A 23,083-nucleotide genomic window follows, 5' to 3' on the forward strand; every position below is an offset into this window, starting at 1 on the left:
GGAGATCGCCAAACTTCCTTTGCGAAATGCCTTGCGAAAGCGTCACTATTCGCCACCGGTCCGTGCTAGGCAGATTACTATTTAAAGGTTCGTCGTTACTATTTAAAACCTCACGTTTGGCTTAACAGTGGTGTCAGAATCCGCAACTGAACTTATCAAAGCGCTTAAGCTTTTGTATCTAAAGCCAGAGACTCAGACGTGCATCTCTGTGGTATAGTGTCATCTAAACGTGCTGCATTTCAAAGCTGTAGCATTGCGCATTACACTTCTTTGCGGGCTTTAGTCGCGGATACGGGACGGCTTTAGGCTCTCCCATAGTCGAGTATTAAGTACTCGAAATCGTTAACCACTTTTTTCTAAACACAGTCGCGGATAGTGGGACGGCTTTCTGTTCTCCCATAGTAGAGTACAAAGTACTCTGAATCGTTGAACACTTTCTCTAAACACAAGGACGACTGCCATGTTTGTGGCTTGCAGGCCAAGGGACAGCGTTATGCTCCCCCGTAATAGAGTGCCAAGTACTCTAAATCATTAACCACTGCTTCTAAACACAAACGAGTGTGAAACCCATGGGACGGCTCGATTCTCTCCAATAGTAGAATACCAAGTACTCTAATTCGTAAACCATTTGATCTAAATACACAATTGCTGTAGCGTAGGATTGTATCTTGTAAACGTCGACGTCAACTGATTCGCGCCATAATTATTATCAACTCGACCTCATCAAGTGTGAGGGCCCCGGGAAGGCTCTATGCTCTCCCATTATAGAGTACGTAGCACTCTAAATTGTTACGTTCTTCTACACAGCCTAGTAAACGTGGGGCAGCTTATTGCTCTCCCATAGTAGTGTACACTGTACTCCTAGTGGTGGAAAGTTTTATCTAAACGAACATTATCGCACACTACATGCTTCGCGTCTGCCCAGCTTTGGCGTTAATGGAGCTGCAACACTCTTTCTTTCTCAATGCGCAGGGTTTCCTCCAAATTTATGCTTAAGTTGCTATCATCACCAGCCTGACTACGTCCACTGCAGGACAAAGGCCTGTCCCGTGTTCCGCCAGTTAACTCGGTCCTGCAGTGCTTGCTGCTGCCTGCCAATTTATACCCGCAAACTTCTTAATGTCATCTGCCCATCTAACTTCCTGTCCCCCTCCCCCCCCCCTTACTCACTTGCCTTCTCTGGGAATCCACTTAGTTACCCTTAATGACCAGCGGTTATCCTGTCTATGCGCTACAAGCCCGGCCCATGTCCATTTCCTCTTCTTGATTTCAACTATGACATTCTCAACCCCGGTTTGTTCCCTATTTCACTCTTCTCTCTTCTTGTCTCTTAAGGTTACACCTACCATTTTCCTTTTCATTGCTCGCTTCGTCGTTCTTAATTTAAGCTGAACCCTCTTTGTAAGTCTCCAGGTTTCTGCTCCGTAGCTAAGTACCGGCAAGATGTGGCTGTTGTATACCTTCCTCTTGAGGGATAGTGGCAATCTACCTGTCATAATTTGAGAGTGCTTGCCAAATGTGCTCCACCCCATTCTTATTCTTCTAGTTACTTCAATCTCGTGGTTCGGCTCTGCGGTTATTACCTGCCCTAAGTAGACATAGTCTTTTTACAACTTGAAGTGCACTATTACCTATCTCGAAGCGCTGCTCTCTCCCGAGGTTGTTGTACATTACTTTCGTTTTCTGCAGATTAGTTTTAAGACCCATCTTTCTGCTCTCCTTGTCTAACTCCGTAATAATGAGTTGCAATTCGTCCCCTGAGTTACTCAGCAATGCAATGTCATCGGCGAAGCGAAGGTTACTAAGGTACTCCCCATCAACTCTTATCCCTAACTGTTCCCCTTCTAGGCTTCTGAAAACCTCATGTAAGCACGCGGTAAATAGCATTGGGGAGATAGTGTCCCCCTGCCTTACACTCTTCTTGATTGGTATTCTGTTGCTTTCTTTATGAAGCACTATGGTAGCAGTTGATCCCCCGTAGATTTCTTCCAGGATGTTTATAAATACTTCATCGACGCCCTGATTCCACAGTGTATGCATGACTGGTGATATTTCTACTGAATCAAACGCCTTCCCGCAATCTATGAAGGCAATGTATAGTGGTTGGCTGTATTCTCACCATTTCTCTATTACCTGATTGATAGTATGAATGTGGTCGATTGTTCAGTAGGCTGTTCGAAATCGTGCTCGTTCCATAGGTTGATTGAATTTCAATGTTGCCTTAATTCTGCTAGCAATTACATCTGCAAATAGCTTGCATACGACAGAGAGCAAGCTGATCGGCCTGTAATTCTTCAAGTCCTTGTCATCTCCTTTCTTATGTATTAAGATGATGTTAGCATTCTTCCATGATTCTGGTACTCTTCCCGTCTGGAGAGACCATGTAAACAGCTTTAGTTGTAACCAAGTGTTACTAACTTTCGTGCCACTGCACGGATTTCATGAAAGGGAGCGCGAATAAATGATTTCCTCTCTCTCTTTCTCTCGGGCGAAAGAGGTCGGTCGATCCAATCCACAGGGGTCACCCTTTCGTGGTGGTCGCGCTCGTCTATTTCTCGGAAATGCAGGCGTGCCGGCGTACGCGTTGATGTGAGCCAGTCAGCTCCCCCCCCCCCCCCCCCGTGTGTATGCTGCACGCGATCAAATCAAATGGACGCGGCAGTACAGCGATCGCATATCCCGGCTCTCTACCACGCTGCAGTCTATCACCGTGGCATGACGTTTCTGGAAGGCACGTCTCGAAGCTAGCACAGGTCGAGAAACTGGCTCTTTCTTTTTCTCGTCTTTTCTTTTATTGTCGCCACTGACGCGTCCACGCATTCGAGGAAGATTCGATCACTCGTGCGAGCAAACTTCCCTACTGTGTGCTGCCCATTTTTTTTTTTTTTTTTTACTGTTATCTGCACGCAGCAGAGTTCGCTCGCTTGCACGGGTTGCACTGACCGGTTGCAACGTTGTGACGCGCATGCACGCGCTTGAGAGCAGCTATATATTAGTCCCCGTGCAGGACGTGTTTCGAGGCGTTCGATCTTTTTTTTTTTCTAGTTCCTTTCCGAGAACTACTCGTCGGCTGGTATACATACAAAGAAAACGTGCGGATGTTGGAGAAACAAGCCTTCTGTCGCCGCTCTCATCAAGCGGGAAGCGATGTCTGAAGAGTTGTGCGTACAGGAAATTCGGGCCATGGGAACGCACCTAACGGCACATCCACTACGCTATCAAACCTTCATCTTGCACGGGGTGCTACACTGTTCGAAGAAACGCACCTCGATGCAGCAATCGAATCACTAAATTTGTTGCACGAAAGATATACGACTTGGTTGGTGTGATTGTCGGTCTGCCTGTCTTACCTCGCCTGTCGTTTCTATTTACTCAACTTCAGCGTTATACTGTCGGTCTTAAGTCAGTTCACACATGCTTCAAAGCACCAGCGTTTGTATACCAGCTCCATATATTATTTTTTTTTGTTCAGAGACGTGAGTTAGGAGGGGGGTAAAGTGGGGTAGGGGCGGTGTCGTGAGCTCTCACTCACCCCAGCCCCCGGAAACTCTTTCCCGTGATTTTTTGAAAGAAAAATATCTCGTGGAAGTCGTCAATTTCAATAAAAAAATGTCCTTACCTAATTTTAACCACTGATAACACGTATTTGAAGGTACTCAAAAGGCGCCAAGGAGAGCACTGACCCCATGTCTGAGGACTTATTGAGACTCAGAGCGTTAGCCTGAGTGAGTCGAACGCTTTTGCTGAGCCTGAGTCCGAGTGAGTGCGGCTCGGAAAAGATTTACTGAATCTGACTCCGAGTGAGTGCGGTTGAGGAAAATCGGGCTGGATCTGAGTCCGACCAAGTCCAAAAGGCAATATATATTTCATGAGCGATTCTGAGTGAACTCCACAGTTTTTGCTGACGCAGAGAATTGTGACATCATTGTCATCATCACCACACGAGACACAGGGAATACTCGCTATCACAGACACCGTTATGATCTTCCTTTAAGCCGGAAGTAGAAGAGATGATTTCGTCATCTTGTGGCGTTAGGTTTTAATGAGTCGACAACGCTGTGCGTCCACGTTGAACTAAGTGCTTCAAAAAAATAACCCGGAACACATCGCGTTGACTATATCAATCCCTGATGTATAACATCGTGTACGTGTCCGTGGAATCGCTCGTGCATGAGTAGCGGCTCGGCCTTTTTCTTGGCGAGAGCTTCCGTACGCCTCGTGGATTCGATCTACACACAGGCCATTACGTCCTCACCTCGACGAACCAAGGAGAAGACTGTTCTTGTAGTTCGTCCCCTTCGAAATGCGACTGGTAAACGAACGCATAACATTGAAGCAGAACTTGACATCGAGATCAGTAGCACGACGATAAGCTATCAAAGCGAATGGACCTTCCTTTCAATATATGCAGTTGTAACAATGTTATCATTAAAACACTGTAGTTTGCGGTGTTTGTGTGCGTTTGTGTGTGTGTGTGTGTGTGTGTGTGTGTGTGTGTGTGTGTGTGTGTGTGTGTGTGTGTGTGTGTGTGTGTGTGTGAGAGAGAGAGAGAGAGAGAGATAAGAACTGTCTTCAGAGCGAACACGTTGCTGAGCTATCAACGGGTCTGATAAGGCTACACGCATTATTAGAGGGAAGTAAGAAATGCGACCATGAATGGCCCTAAACACACGATAAAAATGTTTTGTCGTCGAGTGATCCCGACGCATACAGATGCAACAATGACGTTTTCTGCGCGTGATCGGCTACAATAAGCAAACGAGATAACGCCGTTCTTATCACTCTCACCGCTGCACGCCTAGTGCGACGTCAGGAGTTACACATATGTATCCTAGTGAAAACGAAAACGAGGTGGTATATCTAACGGTAATACCCATGCAATAGGGATCATTGAAAATGACAGCGCTACGCGACAAGCGAAGACGTCGCAAAGCCATAAAGTAAGAGAGAATGTGATAGAGTGACTAAGTACGCGAAGGGAAGTATTATACGCTCGAAAAATTTCTCTCAAAATGTGTAAAGCTGACTGTGACGACAAGATTCCCCTACTGGTCTATCGTAGGCCATAGCTCTTCATCAACCTCGTGAAAACTTCTATTTCAGGAAGAGCATTCAGATTGATTTCTATACTCTCAACACCACCCTCAAGTAACGATGCATCGATGGCTTCGCAGTTCATGGAGCTTTGCCGAGCGACTTGAACGCTACAAAGCAAGGAAGGAAGGAAAATAGGGGGTAAAGAACGGCAGGAATGTTAACCAGGCTATAGGCAGCCGGTTTGCTACCCTGCTCATGGGAGAGGGATAGGGTAGATGAAAGATAAAGAGCAGAGAGGAAAGAGAGAAACACAGCACATTTGGCAGCACACGCACGCACACTCAGTCATAGTCCAGTCTTGTCTTTCGCGGTGTGTGACGTTGCTGTTACAGTCGCTTGTTCAAGTCCGTGTCGCGTAGGAACTTCAACAGAGCTTTCGTCGCCTTCTGTTGCAATGTCTTCTCTCGGGCACTTGACAGAATAGTGTCCACAGACATTTGGCTGTTGTCGATGCGCGCAAAAGCGGACGCCAGTGGATGCTACAAACGTGTGCGTAACAGTAATATGGCTCTTTACGTGCTAAAACCACGCTATTGTTGTGACGTACGCCCTAGCGGAAGACTCCATAAATACTCACAGCGTGGCGTTCGTTAATGATCACTTAAAACGCGGCTCTCAAGCATGTCCCATCCATCGAAATGCGACCGCCGCGGTCGGAATCGAACGTGCGACCTTCGGTTCAGCAGCCGAGCACCATGATCACTGTACGCCAGAGAGGCGAACAAACTGCGTATACGTGAGAATCCGTCGTGGATGTGCGAGGAGAAAGCCACGCAAACGCGTGCTGTGCGCTCTTGTGTCGAGTCTTATCGGACGTAAGTGTGACGTGTGCCCGGCAGAGGGCATTCCCGTTCCTGGGAACATCCATGTGCGGTGTGAAAATTACTTGGCTAGACGATGTACGGGAACGTGGCTTGCTCGTTTAGCGACTGTACCCGATGCGTGTTGTAAAACCGGGGAGCAATGTGGAATGGAACGTTAAATAAATTGAAAAGGACAACAGTGTGTGTGCTGAAGTGCTCACAAAAGAAAAAGGTGTTCACGCGAAACTATATCTATATCTCTAAAATAGAAACTATATCTCTGGAAAATCAGACCATCGTATACATTTTAGTAAATTACGACTAGTCTCTGCAGGAACAGTAATTTTCTGTTCCTTTTTTTTTCGGATTGCTCATGGCTGCATATATTCCAAACAGGCGCATCGCAGGAATGAAATGAACTTCATTTGGGTCAGGATGTTTGCACTTCAGCCCTATAAGGTGGGTGGCCTCCTCGGTCCAGGTAGCCATGGCTTGCTGCTGCCTCCCGAGCCCGGTTTACCTAGCGTAGCTGGTTGTCAGCGTCTTGCGTCACCAGCAGAGCCTCCCACTGGTCTTGCAATACTTCCTCTGGATCCGTTTCTTTCTCTTCATTTTCAGGAAGAAAATAAATACGAAAGAACATTCGCTCTCAACGTAGTCCGCAGTGGCATGGATGAATGCTGATAAATTGAAACGCAATTCACTGTATTTGCGTTTAAAAGAAAGGAGATTAGTATGTCTGGATGGGAGGTGCGTACAACCTTGCATTACCTTGAAAAGGAAAGCCGGGGGGGGGGGGGGGGGTTAAATAAGCTCTAACCAAACTCACGGGCTTTTCACGTCTTCGGTGGATTCTGTCTTCCAGGCTTTAAAGTGCAGCTTGCTTTATTTTAAAGAAGAAGAAAAAAAAACATGTCATATCCACGAAGTGAATGATGACGAGTGGGCAAAGCAGTGGGGTCAATCAATCAATCAATCAATCAAACAATCAATGTTTTTTATTAGCATCAGAAGTGTACAATGTGAGTAAGTATGCAGGAGGAGGTCCTAAGGTAGTAAACCGCAGGCGGGACTCCTATGTTATTACAATGAAAAATATAAAATATGAATAATGAAAGAGCAAGTCACGGAACATTTCGAACCTTTTTTTTTTGCGTAACACCGAACGACCATTACATAATGTAATGGTCGTTCAGTGTTACCGTAAATCCCGTGTGCCACTGACCACTCACTCATGTAAATGTGTGGCAAAGCGGTGTACAGTTGCATACAATGTTTATTGATCATAAATGCAATGTTGTGTTGGGTTGTGAATTTCGTTTTGCTTTCATTACTACCGTTTTGTCGTATGTGATATATCCTGAAGTTGGCAAAGAGGAGGTCTGGGCACGTTGCTCTGGTGGTTGTTGGTTGTTTCGAGTTATACGAAATGCATCGTAGAGCTTGTCGGCGTGCACCCCAGGTGGTCGAAATTTCCGGAGCCCTCCACTACGGCGTCTCTCATAATCATAAGGTGGTTTTGGGACGTTAAACCCCACATATCAATCAATCAATCAAGCTTGTCGACGTGCCATCTACTGCACAAGTCAGTCGTTGCCCGTGATCATCATCGTCATCACGTTCATCGTCATTAGCGTCATGGTCATCACGGCTACGGCGCACGCCAACGCCACCAACGGACAAGCCTCGACACTCGGGAGCTTCGATCGCCTTAAAAAAAATTTTTTTTTAAAGCTGAAGGTTTAAAAGCTTAGTTTCGCTTGGAACTCCAACATTGCGTATATAGGTACGTACGTAATGTATATTTCACTCATTCCGTCGTTTAGAATAGGCAGCAATGATTTGGGGGCGCTGGTTCTTTGTAGTACAGGGCCCTTTGTTCAGTGTTAAAGAGAGCTCAGTTCATGCCGCCTCGCTGCGCTCGACGGGCAGAATGCCAGAGGCGTCGCAATTTACGAAGGGCGGGGTGGCCTCTCAGGTATATACCTCTGTATGCGGGTGGAGCACGCAAGGCACGTGCAATGGCGCTACGAAGAACTATGTGGGGTTGCGACGGAACACTGGCACTGCCTGACTATGCTTTCACGAGTATATATATATATATATATATATATATATATATATATATATATATATATATATATATATATGGGTATTTCAGTGATATACTTAGCACGCATTGTTGCAATTGATATAACGATAACTAATTACTGTTAAGCTGTGTCGGCAATGTAGTGGTGGGTGCTGGTATTTATGGCCTAGTTTCAGACCGATTATGCAATGGACGAAAGGATTATGGAAATAATACAGTTATGCAGATTTAGGTATGCGTTAAAGAACCCCGGGTAGTCGAAATTTCCGGAGCCTTTCACTTTGGAGCCTCTCATATTCAAATCGTGGTTTCGAAACGTTGAACCGCAAGTATTATTAGGAATGTATCATACGTGATGTTGCTCGATTGGATAGTCAGTTTACAAGGTCTTTGTGAATTTTTGTTATGCGCATAGCCTTTGAACGCTGCGATTTATTTATTTATTTATTTATTTATTTATTTATTTATTTTGACGGAGTCTTTCAGAGAAGTCACGACGACTGATTTTCAGGAAGCATTTGATGTTTGGTAATCACGTTGTAGTCAGTGTATTGCTGTTGAAGAAAACTATTTTTTGAAAAAAATTAAGCAATATGTGCCGACCAACACAATGTATTATTTTAAGTGGACCTGGTATCATCAACTTGCGGACGGAGCCTGCATAAGAAGACGCACAGCGCTGAATTCCGCATTACTCAACCAGTCTTGAGAAAGCCAGAACTAGTAACGGTCATTGCGACGTGAGGATGCGGATTTTCCGTTATTCAGATGGTTGGCTAACTCGTTTCAATTTCCTCGCCAGGGCCTGAACTGGCTTTCCTCGATAGCGCGATGGCAGTTGAGAAATGCACGGGCATGGCATCATCTCTACCTGGAAACGGGACACACTTTGCATTCAGTGCACATAAAACGTGCTCCGTATTGTAGCCGAATGGTAGATACATACATGTCTGTAGTTAACGAGCGCTTGGTAAATGAGAACACGTACACTATATACAGAACGCCTCCCCAATCCGTTCCGTACGCAACACGTCCTTTTCGAGGGAGCTATACACTCTTAAAAAGAATGGAGTGACGTACTCTCCATTTAGGGAGGAACGGCGATGTCCCCAATTCGCATAACGCACGTGAAGAATAAGAAAGAGGAGCAGGAGGAGGATGGAATGGTAATCATGATAATAACAAACGTTCGCATAAGCAGCTGCTTGCTATCTGTTCCGCATAAAATAGATTCTTTCAATGCGTTGGGTCTTCCTGAATCTTTTTTTTCCCACACGGCATCACAGAACGATTTCGAGGTATCTAATTCGTAAGGAAACGTCCAAAACGAGTCTATGAAAGTCGACAAACTTTACCCAATAAACTTTATTAGACTCGACTGCGAGAGTAAAAAGACAAAAAAATAAATAAATTTAATTCACGTGTGCACACTTGTGAGGTAATATACATCGGACGTCTAGCACAAACTACAGCCAGGTACGCCTCGTAATATTCGCTAGTTTTTGAGCGTAGGTGCGAAAAGTCGAGTATTGTTTATAAAGTAACCCGTGCTAAAGGCAGTTTCATTTCTCTTACGCGCTCCTTTACGTTATTGAGCAGCTCGTTAATTAACACCTTTAATTAGCGGTCACCTCCAGCACCCGCCTTCTTGATTAGTTATGATAGGCGTGTGGTACACCCATACACCTCGCTCCACGAACCCACACCCTTTATTATTCACCGCTACATATGCATAAGCGATTAACTACACGCAAGATATGAACGCTGCCACTCGCAGGGACCGAAAGAAGAATGAAAAAGAAAAAGAAATAATGAAGCAGGAAGTCTATCCTCGCCTACGAATCGATAGATAATTGGCACTTATGTATGCAGTGACGAAAGGCACAAGGTAAAGAAAAAATAAACAATGGGGACCGAGTTGTTGTCGGTCGCAGAAATCCAGGTGAAACTGTAGAGGCGAGCAAGGTCGGGAAATGAAGGCGGTCAGTTGGAGGTCGCGAATTCGCCCTTGACAATTGCTGCAATTAGATGCGAGTGCAAAGGCTGCCGGTCGATTCCTCTCCCTTTTCCTTCGATTCTTTTTTTATCTCTTATTGTTGTTTCTATTGAATGGCCGTGTCACAATGGACAGCGTGAATGCTGCTTCCTTGACCCAAAACGTGAATTTCGGGGTGAGAGAGTATAGTTCGATTTGCTGCGAGCACTGTCTCCGAATACACAGGAGCTAGAGCAACGTACTTGTTTCGTTGTCAAAACCGAAGTACCCACCTTCTGCATCGGATGCGGGTCCGACCCGCACCACGGGTGTGCTTCGACCATAACCCATGGCTCCCCCCTGCCCGTCATTGCACTCTTAGCTGGCGGTACTATACGGTGCTCAGAGTCCTGCGAGGCTCCACATGGCTTGGCTATTTTGAATAAATGATTCATAGAAAAAGTCACGGCCGAGTAGTGGTGGCACCAAGTCAGGCTGGGGACACCACCACTGTAGTATACGGGTCTGTAATACATGTAGTATCGAGGTGGTGCATGCTAGACGACAACTAAAATAGCACGAAGGACGGGACGAACGAAAAGGGAACACAAACACGTCGCTGACAAGGGAACACAAACACAACCAGCCCAATCGAGCACACTGTTGAAGCCTGTAGTGTACGTGGACGCGATCGGCTGTCGTCGTGTTTACGCCTTGAGCGGTGTTTCAATTTCTTAAAATATCGGCTGACGTCAAAAATCACGTGGTAGCTTTCGAACTCGCCTAAGACGACTATTGGAAGGCGAAAGTCATCTCACCTTTTTCTTCTCGCTCGAGTCTATGGACACCACATTTGCTTGCTTAAAGCTGTCTGGACCTAACCTTATTTTGATTATACACCCTTAGAAAAAAGGTAGTAGTACTTGCTAACTTTGGGGTAGTAACGGTTTGTCACATATGTTTCAACCCTGGTAGTAAGCGCAGTTAGTAATGGCGAGAGTGGTAACAGTTACCACCTTTGCTGTTACTACCAGAATTTAGTAAATGTTACTACCCTAGCCTTTACCGCACATGGGTAGTAACTTCTAAAGGTTTCAAAAAAAAGTAGCAACCGATACTACCCTGATCATTTATTTCGGCATAGTGTTCCTTCATTGCTAATGTTGGTCAGTCAATGTCTTATTCCTACTTTACTTCGGGTAAAATTGCGTTGTGGGCAACGAGCGCGATGAATACATAGACCTAAGAAGTTCGCTATCTTTTTACGCTACAGTATGAAATACACGTATATATAGCCCCTATTTTGCAGATGCATATATTGCACAGGAAAAACACTTGTCTTTATGGATAAATTAGAGCAAATGAGAATCTGGAGCACTATATCACACTACTTGACAACGTGTGTAGCCCTTGCTTATGGTTTGTTAATTTCTACTTCTTCGTTTCGACAATATCAAAATGACGTTTACATATCTCGGTTGCGTAATATAAAACGAAATATTTTTCTTTATCTATGGATATCTCCTGTGCCATCTTTCCCGTTTAATGATGATACGTCGAGACGATTCCTCTCATAAATTATCAGAATCAGAATCATACACTGTTTTGGATGAAAGAGTCAGCAGCCGGATAGCAAGAAGGTAGTAACGGAGCAAGAAAAGTAGTAATGGATGCGGTTACTACCTCTTTCATTCCAGTTACTGTTTACTAACATAGGTAGTAAACAGGTCGCAAAAAGTTAGTAAAGGCTTCAGCTAGTAACTGTTTACTAACATAGGTAGTAAACAGGTTGAAAAAGGGTAATAATGGTTCGAGAAAGGTAGTAAGCGCTGCAGCTACTATCTGTTTGCTTGCAGTTGCTACCTTTTTACTAACTCTTTTTGAAGAGGCTAGTCAGCGAGATCAGCCCACCTTTTACCAAGCGATGAGGCCTTGTGATGACGTCAGTGTTTGACGTTAGTCTGACGTCAGAAGTATTGCTGACTTGTGACGTGACGACATGACTTTTCGCCTCACTCACGCTCGCATCAGCCAAGAAGGCCGTGCACGTAGCTACGCTGTTTCTTCAAATTCACATTTTTTCATGTATATGATTTTCGAGACGCGTTACCGATGCGAGCAAGCAAAACCGCCATCAGCCGAAAGCTGCCCTGCCATCTTGCGGAGCAGCACGAACGGGCGGAAGCCCTGCCATCGTAGCCTTGAGTTTGAGTTTATTCAACCACGTGACAAGTACCCGAAAATACAATGTATACGTGGTTTGGTGCGAAGGAAAAAAAGCTGCATTTCACAGCTTGACTGGCGCCTTCACCCAGAAAAAAAATCTATACTACAAGTTTACAAAAAAATTACAAACATTACAGGCAGCGGAAAGCGACAATACAAAAAGAAACACGCATGTGGCCCATGACAGCAAATAATAGAATCACAACTCTAAAATACATACAAAAAATATTCATAACAAATCAATGCATGAAAGAATAAAAACTGAATAACCATTACAGAAATCACCCAACATTCATTTACAACACAATCAGCACATCCGATTTAACATTCCAGCTTTAGACAATATACGCTGCGCGTCTCTCATAATCAAATGGTGGTTTTGGGACGTAAAACCCCACACATCAACCAATATACGCAGATTATCAGTTGTTAGTTTCCATTTGTTCATCACACTTGGAAGGCGGTAACGTAGTGTTTCAAATCCATAGTTTGTGCGAGGACAAGGTGCGTGCAAAGTCTCCGTACAGCGAGTAACGCGACTGGCAGGATTTGGTTGCAAGGTGGCCAAGGTGCGTAAAAAGATACTTCCTCTGCGTATTTCTGATTTAAAAGCTGACAGAAGCTGGTATTCGTAATAACAGGTAATTCTTAAAATTCTATATTTCGCAAATATTGAAGCAGTGTGTGCATTATAGGATACACCTTCAATGCACCGCAAGGCATTTTTTTGTAACACAACCAGGTTCTTTAGAGATGATTTAGAGCCTGTAGACCAGACCAGATGACAATAGTGTAAATGTGAAGAAAAAACAGCATTGTACACTAATATTTTTTGTTTCACAGGTAGTATGTTCTGGCATCGACGCAACACACCTAGAACTTCCAATGTCGAGATAGAGGTCGCACTAGTCGAGATAAGTGGTCGCACTAGTCGAGATAAGTGGTCGGCGATGATTCTGTAACATTCTCCCCCACCCCTTTTTTTATGTGCATTTGTTTTTACTGGTGCTGTTTTTCTGCAGGTATGAACCAACTAGACCAAAAAATGCATCTTGACGAATTGCCTTTCTTCGCGGTTTTAAGCCCTCGTTGGACTAAACTTCGAGGCTGTGGCCCGCTAGCATGAGATGACGTTTGAGACCCGTATAGTCCACAAAGTGGTCTTCCACGAACTCAAACTACTCTCCGTTGAATGAAGTTTATTCCTCCCCTATCTTCTTTCCATCCAGCTAATCCACCCATCTGTCTATACCGAAGCTATCACGTATATATTAAAAAATGCCTCATTACGGCGTTATCTCCTCGAGTCACGTGACTTCCTCTCGCAAGCATAGCTTCGTAATAGGCGAAAAGCAGTTTCGAGACGGGTGCATGTTCTGTGTGCTGGGTGGCGGTGAGGGATTCGGCGGGCGGGCTTAATTAAGGGCGTCTTCGTATGCATAAACAAGCGCGTGCAGGCGTCGCGTCGGAACGCATTAAGGGAGCCCGTTATCAAGTGCCTCGAAGTGTACGCGGACAAGGTGTGTGCTTGTGCGTGCTGTATAGTTCGGAAGGCGGCCCAAGCCCAGCTTCGGTGCGTGTCGACGTTGCTGAGGTTGGCACGCTTAATTAGAGCAAGCCTCGGCCTCACGCCCATATGTGTACCCTATATACTAGCCGTCGCCGATGCCACAAAGACCGTGCTCTATGCTTGAGCTGTTCGTTGTATACGTGTGTGAAGCGACGTATACTGTGGTCGCACTATGCGAGGTCTGTCTGGCTGCGGGCGCGCTGAAAGAGCGACGCTGGCGAAGCTCGAGACGGCGTCGGAGCGCGGGAAAATGACGCCGTGTCGCTTTGCGCATACTTGTTGAGCGAGTGCGCCCGCGCATTTTGTCGAGTGGCAAAACGGACGGCACATGAGCGAGCACCGGAAGTGTGTATCTGTATGTGAGACCGTGGCCCGTGTTCGCTTCAGCGATCTTTTTAGGGGCGGAACTCCTAAACCCACGGGTCTGTCCATGCACGTCTCTTCATGACCGGTTCGTAACCACCTAGATGTATTACTATGCAGGTGCCGCAAGTGTGAGTGACAGGACAGACAGACAGACAGACAGACAGACAGACAGACAGACAGACAGACAGACAGACAGACAGAAAGACAGACAGACAGACAGACAGACAGACAGACAGACACAGACAGACAGACAGACAGACAGACAGACAGACAGACAGACAGACAGACAGACAGACACAGACAGACAGACAGACAGACAGACAGACAGACAGACAGACAGACAGACAGACAGACAGAGGCACGGACGGACGGATGCATGGATGGTCGGGAGCACGTTCGGACGAAGGGCAGACGGACAGAAGAATGGACGGAAGTACGGACGGACAGACACGCGCACCTTGTGTCCCCCCAACAGGTGGGAGCTTCTATGGGCTGCGCTCTCAACACGAAAAAACGGTTGTCATAGATGGCGAGCCCCTTTGTTACTTCAACCATATATGATTTACGTATAATATATTAATTCGTTGTGAGGATGGTATAGCTTGTGTCCAAATGCTGACCAAAGTCCAAGTTGTGAGAGCCTTGTCAAGCTGCCTAAAGGCACCATTTTTCTCTCACAGCCGACTACTATCTGTATTGTTCGTGGGATAAACATCTACGCACGCTTTGGTGCGCGTACGGGCTTCATATGGCCACTGTGAATATTTCGCTTCACTCGCGTTGGTTCGTTCGTCAAGGTTTCAGATGGCTTCCAAGGCCTCCGTTGCAGCATTCGCTGACACTGTCCGACTCCGTGCACCGTGCTGTCAAATCTGTCATCTTATTAACTTCGATATGCCCGAGACGGCTTCTACGCGTTCTCTCTCATCGGCTTAAATTGCCGCCATTGCGGAATTTGACGCAGTCCCGAAGAGCAGTACCCCTAGCAACTGAACCACGTTGTCGACCTCTGCGATGGCGGCACATCACAACGGCGTCGTAGCAGACCTCAAGACCAATCAGAGTTGACAAGGTGGGGATTTTTTGCAATTGCCAGAACAGCAGCCCAAGTGGTATACACGAGTAAGTGTGGTAGTTGAACTCGGACAGAAACATTTAGACTTGAGAGAGAAACAACTTTATTCAAAATGGCAAGTTTCCGAGGAATCATATCCTCTCCCCGAGATGGCAGATAAGAGTCCTTGGGCCCTAGCGGAATCCTCGGCTTGCCTGATAACTTATGGCTGGTCCTGGATGTCTGAGCTAAGCAGCGCGGTCTCCCACTGCTGTGCGTTAAAATATTTGGTGTTTGGCCTCTTCAAGAGGTTAGGACAAGTCCAGATAATGTGACTTTTTTTTAGGACAGCGGCCACAACCATTCTTCTTCTCAGGTATTTCTGAACTATTTTTCATTCCGTACTCCCTATCCGTGTGCTGACCTGCTGAGGTGTCCTCGTAAGGAGAGGCAGTTGTGGGTCGGCACTTTTCACTGCTTCCTTTTATAACCACTTAAGAAAGAAATATTTATCGCACCTTGCTACACAACGTGGGTGGAGTATAGTACTAGGAAGACCATTGTTGCTTAGGAGCCTCGTCAAACGCGCAATGGGACCGTCGGTGGCTTCGGCCTCAATACGAGTGATGAAGAAAATCGGGATAATGCGATGACTTCACCCTGTATATGTCGTCGTCATGACGTCGTACATGACGTTGGATAATAACGTCATCACATGACGTAGCCGCTTTGTGAGAGATGAGCCGATCACAGAGGCGCTTCAGCAACCCGTAGGGTGCACTGCAGAAAGTTGTCGCTGGCGAAGTGATCGATAATTACAATCGACCTAAAAAGACAGAAGAAAAAAAGATTAATTGTTTTTTTTCTTTGAGTTGCCTATAGGAAATTGCCTGAATGTCTGCGTGAGTTCTTTTCTCCTAGCCGCAGGAATGGTCCCGCCGTCCGACTGAACGCAGTTTTGGCATTGCGGGTAAAACGAACACGTACACGAGGAGACGGCGGGCGAAGGCTCGGGAGTAGGCGAAACGAAGGCGCAACAAAAGAACGACTTAGCGCGACTCGGCACAACTGTGCGTGTACTACACGAATCGAAAAGGACGCCGGCGGGACAACGACACAGTTCGCGCGGCAGGAAAGAGGCGTTTCCGAGCCGACTCGCTTCAAGAAAGAGCGTGATCCCATCCGCTGGCGCCGATGAGTAGTAGTTGAGGCAGTAGAGGTGCCAAGTAAGCGAGGAGAGAAAAAAAAAGAAAAATAAAGAAGGAACGCACCTAAATACGAGGATGGCGTGGGAGAGGACGGCGACGTGAGAGTGCCCTCGACACTTCACTCTGCAGCCTTCATTTCCGACCGTCGAAAACAGCGGTTAGCGTCGTCGACTACGTTACACCGCAAAGTGTTCCTGTTTCTGTGCGTTTGTCGGTGATGGAGGGGGGGAGTTTGTCACGTGACTAGTGCCGCCAGGGCGTTGGTTGCAGTTCATTGCCGATGATGGCTGGTGTTGGGGAATCGGCGGCGGAACCTGCTACTCGGCGCGACGCTTCACTGCAGCGTGGCAACGAAGCACTGTGTCTGTTGGGTGTGTGTGTGTGTGTGTATATACACACAGCCGACCGTATTTGTATCGCAACATGTGCGCGCCAACCGCTGCGTGGTGTGGCGTTTTCATTTCCGATTACGCTCCGCTGACGCCACGGGTGGTGCAGTGTGCTTATATATACTGCCCCAGTTTGGCTGCGCCGAGTTAGATATGGACGCATTCACAGCTAGGTAACATGACTTTAGGTGTTTCCTGTTGGAAAGCCTCTCAGCTGCGATTCAGGTGGCGACGACGAGGGAACGATATCGGTTGCCTTATAGGTTGAAGTGGGAGTCTGCCAATATAGGTACGCTTGTGGAGGATGAGTTTTGGAAAAGAAAATTGTTTGCATCCAATACATCTTTTCATGGCATCTCGCACGACCACAAATTGTAAAGTTGCGTTTTCCCACTTCCACGCCAAAAGCTGTCATAAGTCGCCTGGCGACGGTTGCCTACCCGAACCCGGCAATCTCAAAGCTCGTTCACTCAGAAGTGTGGCAGCTTGGGCTAGTTGGTATGGCATGACGATAGTTATAGCGCGAGAACAAAACGACGACACAGAGACAAGGAGGACACGAAAGACACTCAGACCAGGCCCGCAGCAAGAAAATGTCCTTGCCCCCCCCCCTCCCCCAAGCAAAAAAAAATTCTGGCTATAAGCCTCACCCAGACAAGTGCAAGAACTCTGGTTCATAGAGTCACTCTACTATGGCAATGTCGAGGAATAACGAATGATACGGCGGATGCAGCCACTAGCGATCGCTGCTGCACGTGCTGGGAGACTGTTGGCCCGCTCTGCCCTCGAAGATCAATGATTAAAATACTGCGCTACAGTTACTGCGAAATGCGAAGCTAGAGAGGAGACGCTACGAGCGATTGAAGTTTCGTGTCTCGATAATCCCTAAATTCGTATTTCGCAGTAAGCGCAGTTTTTTAATCATGCAAAACCAACTAGTCCAATACCTCACTGGGCTCGAAGATAAACTGTGGGCTGTCCAGCGGATGGAGGAAGCCGCCAGTCTTGATGAACTCCTGGCCTTCACCTTGGCGGGACTTTTTGCCAGTCCCACAAACATTCGGGGCACCGCACAAATATGCCCACTGCGAAGGAGCAAGAATCATATCAGCAAGTTTTGGAATCAGTGAACCGAGTCATCCAGTAACGTTACCTTCTTTGTAGTTTACCTTAGCGCCATCGATATGCTGCCACGGCGGCCTCTTTAATCAAACCCACGAACTTGGCAGATCTGTTACGGCGGGTGACATTTTGTTCCCGTCAAGACTTGTATACCATCCTTTCAAAACTCTGTTGGCAGGATTACTGCTTTGGTTTTAATATGATGGCATGAATTACGAATAGGAATAGTTCCATGTTTCGTGGTCACTGCCAAACGTAAAATATGATGCATCAGTATTGCGACGTCACGGATGTCAACAAGTCACAGACTTCGTAAGGGAGGAATCAATAAAAGCCCTTGTCCTCGTCCCTCCCCCCACCCCCCCATGAGTGGCTGATTTAGGGAAAGGCGATCGCTACTCCCCCTCCCCATCACAATGACTCAGTAAGCACATCCCCCCCACCCTCCTTCACTGTTTGTCTCCAGCTCCTATCCCCGATTTGAACCCATGGCGGGACCAACTGTGAGCACAAGTTAACAGTATTTGCGCTGCTGTAGGCTTCTTGTGATGATACAGACTAAAAACAACAAAAAGAGAGACCCCCCTCTCTAGTTTTAATCAAGCAACCGCCCCCTCCCCTAAAATGAGTGGCTCGATACGCCCAGAGCCCCGTCCCCCAAGCCTCTTTAGCCACCCGCACTTACCCCTAAAACCCTACCAGAGCTCCTTTAAGACGAAACCCCTGCCGAGGCTCACGAAAAGAGGTGATGTTCTATATTTTTGAGATTCCGCCATATTGTCAGATTCTTAGATGCCGGCCTTTCTGGCCAATTAGGGAGTGGCGGATCTCGGCCATTCAGGGCTGGTATAAGGTGGTGACAAGTTCGACATCATGGCAAAATCTGGCCACGTCCGAACTCCGGAGTAACACTCGCGAGGTATCTTCTTCGAAACAGTGACTTAAGCAGACAATGACAAGCACTTGCTTGTCCTTTTTGCGTGCTTGTCCTGGTATTTCCTTTGTTCACGTACTCGTATTTCAAGTATCATGACTCACCAACTCGCCCAGTCAGTCGTACTGACAAATTACTTGGCGCTGTTGGTGCTCATTGAAAGTTTTCGAAGCTCTACAATACAAAGTATGTGGTTGTTTTAGATCATATACCCCGTATTTACAGATGAACAATTGGCAATTTGTGGGAAACAGCGCTGGCCATCCTGGGTTCTGCACGCAAATATATACATATTTAATCCGATATTGGAAGGCGACGACAACAGTTCAGAGCCGATTGTAGGCTATTTTCCATCTCTTGTGCCTCTAATTCTCCTTGCAACCACTGTATGCTAATTATTTATCTCCCAGTATAGTTCTTGTAGCAAATAGCCGCTCACTTTCTCGCTGTAATGAAATTCTTTCACTTCGTGTTTCATTGTATAGTTTCGACAATGTCACTGTGATTGTACTCATCCCTGTGAAAATGTGTAACGGGGAATCTAACGTGTTTCAACTGGCATTGACTGGGATCAATTAGCCCCAAATGTGAACCAACGTCCCAGCTGACTATACAGTTGCAACTGGTTCTAGTTATCATCTGGTCCAAGTTACAACTCAACTGACCGCCAACGAGAGCCAGGACCAGTTAAACTGGAAGCAGCTGACAAGCAACTTCAATATGCATAGCGGTGAAGGCCTGAGGTCGGTTACGCTTAAGAAAAAGGTCAAGCTGAATTCCAGAACTGCGGCGCTTGTAAATGATCTGTGGAAGAGAATCGGGCCAGTCCCTGTTTAGCCATGACTACTCTTTTCGCTGCTAATGTATGCGATGAATTAAAATTAAAGTATAAATGTTAAGCTCATAATGATAACGAAATTTGTCGGAACGTTAAAGTTTTTTCACCGAAAACCATTGATAAGAACGAATATGTCCGTGTGTATAGGAAACAGTAGCGTAGTCATAAATTATTTTTCGAGGCCCCGCCGCGGTGGTCAAGTGGCTAAGGTTACTCGGCTGCTGCCCCGCAGGTCACGGGATCGAATCCCCGCTGCGGCGGCTGCATTTTCGATGGAGGCGAAAATGCTGAGGGCCCGTGTGCTCAGATTTGGGTGCACGTTAAATAACCCCAGCTGGTCAAAATTTCCGGAGCCCTCCACAACGGCGTCTATCATAATCATATGGTGGTTTTGGAACGTTAAACCCCACATATCAATCAATCAAATATTTTTCAGGGGGGGGGGGGGGGGGTTGAATTATACTTTTTGCAAGCTCATGCGTGTGTTTGCATGTGTGCGTGCCTATATTCTATCCAAAATAGAAAAAATTCTAGGGGTGGGGGAGGGGAGTCATACCCCACTCCCTGGCAACGTGAAGGTGGTGGGTGGATCTTAAACTGTCTCTTATGTCGTGACCGACCATAAATAAAGTAACAATAGCCTTCACTGCTACGCAATCCGAAAAAAAAAAAAACGAAACAGTTGAAATGGGTGGCAAAAAAAAAAATGTTGCCGCGACAGGCTGCTCCTGTCTGTACGCGCTACTTCAATTGTTCGCCGCGCATTATGTGGAAATGAAGCGACGATTAATTACGACGTGGTTATCGTTTTGCATATAACCATACCGGAAACAGCGAGCGCTGGGCCCTTGACCTCTAGACAAGCGCGCGGCGCGAGAGAAGTTGATGTGGAGCAAGTTCACATCAAGATATGCGCGCGGCCGCCACCAAGTAGCAGGTCGGGTAAAAATAACAGAAAACCCCTTCTAAGATACACAAATCGCTCTCCTTATAAACAAGCAAACAAACGGTAGCAGGCAGCCTCTGAAGCTCGTGCACCTAAAGTAAACACCAAGTGACGCAAAATACGTCAAGTTTATAAGTGCGCGAACGGCATGTGCGAATTCTTCACATCAAGTTTACGTCGGCATGCGGGCCGAAGTTTATTCCGAGTTTCTCTTCGCGAGCGCGCCCGTTTATTTATATATTTCCCATTTCATGCGTTGGCGCACCCAGTAGTTCCAGACACGGGACGAGCTTCCCGTTATGGCTCTGCGGTTCGCCAGCGACACCGCAAATATTTATGGAGCCAGACCCGACACGGGCAAAACGGAACAGGCCGCATCCGCGTCGCCTTTGCCACGCCCGCGTTCACCTCTTTTACGTTTCCTTTCTTATTTTTTTCCTTTATGCGCCGCGCATTATGCTCCGCATAATGCGATCGCCGGTTATTACGAACAGGGCTTGCAAAACGCTCCCGTCTACCCACGATTACACTCGCTTGTCGACGAAGACACGAGAGGCTGGGCAGTCTCGAAATCTCTCGATGCGCCAATCCTCGCATTTTGTACCCGAAGGCTGGTAACAATAAACACCGAGAAAAAACTGAAAGCTTGGGTGCGCGCACGAGTCAATGGCCTATTCAAGCGATGCGCCCCTGGGCGGTGACGTCATGCAGCCGAGAAAGAAAGTAGTCCGTCCCGCTCCGAACTCAGCTTTCGGTAACATTTCTGTCGTATTCCGCGTAGCGGCATTGCTGAGAAAATTTGTATGAAGTGAAAAGGCTAATATTGACTCAGTTTATACGCCCTTGAAGCCCTGAGAAGCAAAATTCTTTAGACGCGCATGAATACAACGTCTCATCTCGCGCAGGTACGCGCTGCTGTGTGTGGACACATGCGTTGAGTGTCTTGCCGTTTGTGTGTGTTGCCGGTTTGCTTGAAGTGTTGGAGAGTCCGTCATAGGATGTTTACACTTTGAAGAGCATTCACTGTGAGTACGCTACCGTTTTGCCCTCCCGGCGTCATTGCCGATTGATCAAACTTCGCGTCGGTAGGCGCTACTCCGCGCGGAGTTTTGTCACGTAAACACAAATGTCGCTCAGAGCGACGTTAGGCCTAACCTATAAAACCGGCCTTCAGGTGCAGCCGCTCTCTCCGCTGCACTGACCGCTCCTTCGGCAACTTTGCTGCGGCGGCTCGCGATGTATTTTTTTTTCTCTTTACTTGGCTCGCCGACCGTTTTGCATGACCTGGCCCAAACCACGAGCATAGTTTTCTAATACTTAAACTCGCTGTTTCTCCGAAAGTTCATTTTATGCGGCGCGCCGTCTACTTGTCAGTTCCTGAGCGTTCCCAGAAAGTATCAACAAAGCAAGAAAAGACAGCGATGGTGGCTGGTTTGTCAAAAGCCGATGTCAACGCCCAAGCCGGGGAGGGGATCGCTCGGTGCAGAAAAGGAAGAAAAAAAAAGGCGTGACAGGCTTGGAAGTTGTCGTAGTAACTTCGATGCGATTTGTTTAGTAAAAGTTGGCGAAAGTAACCTTGCAAACCACCGCGGTCGGTTCCCGGTAGTAGTCTTCGTCCGTTTCTGGGGGCGGCTTGCTCTTTCTATGAAATCGGACATCGGCCGTCTCGCTAGGCGCTGGCTGAGCTGTCACGATTGCCCCGTTTCTGTTCCCTTGCCAATCGCGTTGCAGATTCAAGTTGCCGCTTGGAAAAAATGCGTTGTTCCTTAAATCTCGATCGCGCTCCGATAGTAGGCGCCGACGAATCTTCTCAATTTTCACTTTAACCGCTGAAAAAGAAAAAAAGTTTTGCAGCGCGGTCGCAGCTCACATTCCGCGTCTCTTTTATTTCTTTTTGCAACCTCGTGTTGGTGTGTCGCCCGCACGCACTGCTACGAAAGAGAAACCACCCTTTGTGAGGTTCATGGCTTTCAGCGTCATCTAACACCGCGTTGTACGGATTGCATGACGCCGTTGAAGTTTCGTCTCGCTGTTTTAATTCGCCGCCGTGTGTGTGTTTGTGAAGGCGGCGGTTTCGCGCGACGCTCGTCTGGGCATGTGCATTGTTTGGCGTGGTGCGTGCGTGCATGGCAGAACACGCCTTGACATTGCCGCCTTTCCCCCGAGTCGGTAGTGTCGACTTGCAGCTGAGCGTTCGCACGGTCTTCCAATTCAAGGACGGTCGTTTCCAAGGGTGGCCGACACACACACACACCAATATATATATATATATATATATATATATATATATATATATATATATATATATATATATATATAATGCTAACGCGAGACACCCAGCGAATCGTTGGCGCTTAGGGGGTCGTCCGCTGGTCGTCATTCTGCCGCATGCAGTGTGAAATGAGAACATTCGTGCTCTGTGCTTTCTTTTATTTTTCCTCTTCTCCACCAGCGTTAACGCGC

The 23,083-nt window shown here is 46.9% G+C and overlaps 1 protein-coding gene across 2 annotated transcripts in view; it reads left to right on the forward strand.

Moving 5' to 3' along the window:
• Positions 1–21,387: 21,387 nt before the first annotated feature.
• The window catches only part of l(2)gl (LLGL domain-containing protein l(2)gl), a 58,722-nt gene continuing 57,026 nt past the window's right edge, over positions 21,388–23,083 (forward strand). Inside the window, exon 1 of one of the 2 annotated variants that reach the window (XM_075889338.1) lies at positions 21,388–21,525. The gene's annotated coding sequence lies outside the window, so the exon portion shown is untranslated. Of the gene's footprint in view, positions 21,646–23,083 lie in introns of both variants that reach the window. The other variant, XM_037426933.2, reaches the window with a different exon arrangement.

Source organism: Rhipicephalus microplus, chromosome 3, assembly GCF_043290135.1.
Source record: "Rhipicephalus microplus isolate Deutch F79 chromosome 3, USDA_Rmic, whole genome shotgun sequence".
NCBI classification, from domain to species: domain Eukaryota; kingdom Metazoa; phylum Arthropoda; class Arachnida; order Ixodida; family Ixodidae; genus Rhipicephalus; species Rhipicephalus microplus.